Source organism: Limulus polyphemus, unplaced genomic scaffold (assembly GCF_000517525.1).
Source record: "Limulus polyphemus unplaced genomic scaffold, Limulus_polyphemus-2.1.2 Scaffold210, whole genome shotgun sequence".
Classification (NCBI taxonomy): domain Eukaryota; kingdom Metazoa; phylum Arthropoda; class Merostomata; order Xiphosura; family Limulidae; genus Limulus; species Limulus polyphemus.
In genome coordinates, this window is record NW_013665820.1 from 702,768 (window position 1) to 705,357 (window position 2,590).

The 2,590-nt window shown below is 29.5% G+C and overlaps 1 long non-coding RNA gene across 1 annotated transcript in view; it reads right to left on the reverse strand.

The window, feature by feature from the left end:
* LOC111085034 overlaps positions 1–2,590 on the reverse strand; it is a 19,592-nt gene that overhangs the window by 11,962 nt on the left and 5,040 nt on the right. Inside the window, exon 2 of the long non-coding RNA XR_002609902.1 lies at positions 1,630–1,726. This is a non-coding gene — a long non-coding RNA (uncharacterized LOC111085034). The remainder of the gene's footprint in view (positions 1–1,629; positions 1,727–2,590) is intronic.

The window sequence follows — 2,590 nt, forward strand, 5'->3', positions numbered from 1 at the left end:
AATTTATACCGGAAATTAACAAACGAGCAGATATGCAACAATACTAAGAAAATCTTAAATTATTAATTTGAATATATATTATTGATTCAAAAGATGTAAAAATAAATTCATCCACACAAAAACTGAGTTATTTTTAATTCTCAAAGTTTATGTTTATAAATTAAGTTTTAGGTTTCAGAGTCCTGTTCGGATTTAATGTTTTTCTACAGAATATTCTTACAGGTATACAACTGCACCAATAAAAAAACCTTGCAACCATCCATAAATCCATGTCCATTTCACACTAACCTTAAGGAAAAATGGTTTTGATAACAAAAATTGAAATACTGTTATTCTTTTGGGTAATCTGATAGTGTTCTATTTTGACATGAGCTAACATTTACAATTACCTTAGCACATAAATACTTTGCTCCTTTGCAGCACTATGTACCTAAGCTTTCAGTGTTATTGTATCAACTTAGTAAGTGTTGGCAAAAAAAAAGTTTTAAAATCATAGGATCATCCTTTATTAACTGTTAAACAAAACATAACCTAGTTATTTCAACAAAATGTTCATTATCCTTAGCTTCACATCATTTATCTTGTGCCTTTTGTCAAGACCTATCAAGTAATGAAGTACATTCCTGTTGGTATCCATAACAACTCTGAAGAACAATTTTTGTATAGTGACTAATTCTTTATCAGTACCTTTTTTCAAACATTTTTACTAGCTAGTAAAATATATTCATAAATTAAAAAAAAAAGATGTTTTTGTGAAGTATTTTAGATGGACAAAAACAAACTTCTTTTCAGAATTGACCAGAAAAAATCATTGAATTTTGTAGCACTTGTACAGAAAAACAAATCTTAAAAAATCACTAACCTGTGCCTTTGGGAGGAAACTGAATAATTAGAAACTAATGTAAACTGAAATTCAAATTTATATACATTGCTAGAGTTAAGTGATTTAATCAATTGCCGATGAGTGGCAATTATATCAGTGTCACAAAAATAATCAACAGTTAAAAGTTAATAATTAGGATTTCTAAATACTTCTATTATTGATTATTCTAATTATCCAAGTAATTGAAAAATTGCTAATATGTTCGTTCGTTGTTAAGCAGAAAGCTTCATAAGGGACTATCTGTGTTTTTTACTTCAAGTTTGTTCAGCTTTGGTGATTTAGGGGGCATTATACAAGGGTCTCGCTTTTAATTCTCATTGCCACCAAACTTACTTGATCTATTTTTATTATGGCTAAGTTGCTAAGGCTATATGCCTCCACTATTGCTAATTTTGAACTGCTAACTAGAGAGAATGCAACTGGCTGACACCACATTTTTTTTTATTTGTTATGCTTGTCCATACCATGGTTTAAGCAACACTGTACTAATCAATTCACTAAATATAATCAATTAATGGGGGTATTAATTATTTGATTACCAAACACCATTAATTTCTCAGCCCTACACAAAGCAATGAAATAAGTATAATTAACTAAATATCCACAATAAAATGGTTTATCAAGTAGTAGGTAAATGAAATCAACTTATAAGAACTTAAAAATAACGTGCTCTTTTCATTAAAAAGAAAAATAACTGATTCAAAACAAAGATGTGAATATACAGATTTATGTCATTTTGTTGTTACCTCCTCTATGTCCATATATGGGCCAGCTCCTTCAGGGAACATTTCATCAACAGCAACAGTACCAGGTTTCATGGTTTAGCACGTAACAAGAAAACCTCTGAAACAAACATGTTTCAATATAATGTATGTCATGATATAAAAGACTGTTTAGTTTAGATATTATTAATTAATTTATTTTGTGAGTGATAATTTTATTAATGTTTAGTTTTTGTTATAATAAGAGTTAAAAGTAGATTGTTGGAAGTTGTGTTTATAATTCATTGATGTTGAGACTACTGAACGTTGCGTAAAAGACACTAACGTCTAGAATATATAGATTTCTAAAACACAGGAAGACGAATAAGTGATAAACATACAAATAAGTGTGAGATGAGCAGAAACATCAGAAAGACAATATCAGAAGAGAGTAAAGTTACAGGCAAGGAAAGGTTTGGCGTGAAGTTAACTATCGTAGAAGTGATAGGCCTAACACTTAACATGTTAGAGTAAAACTAACAGTTGAAAAGGAGATAAGCAGAATAATCTATTCCATCAAAGCATGGTTCTAAAGTAATTGAATCAGCCTGAGTGCACTTTGACAAAAGGAACAAAGGATATTTTGAAAAAAGAAAACAAAACGATTATAGTAATTTGCACCACAATTGTAAGTGAATCACACACAGAATAGAGAACATTAGTGCACAGAATAATGCAACAGTAATAGAGAAGATAGTTCAGCTTGTCAACTAAAATTCTAAAATAATTGAATAGGCTTAAGTGGACTTTTGACAAGAAGAGAACTATATATAGTGTCTGTGATATGCCTATAATATCTATAGTGTGAAACTTTTGTTGTACATACGTTTAACTTGTTCCAAATGTATTAGGTTGTCAAGAAATTAATGTTCTATTTTGGAACACTTTCATTAACCACCCCCCAAAAAACATACATCATGTATAATCATTAAACAAACTGCCTAAA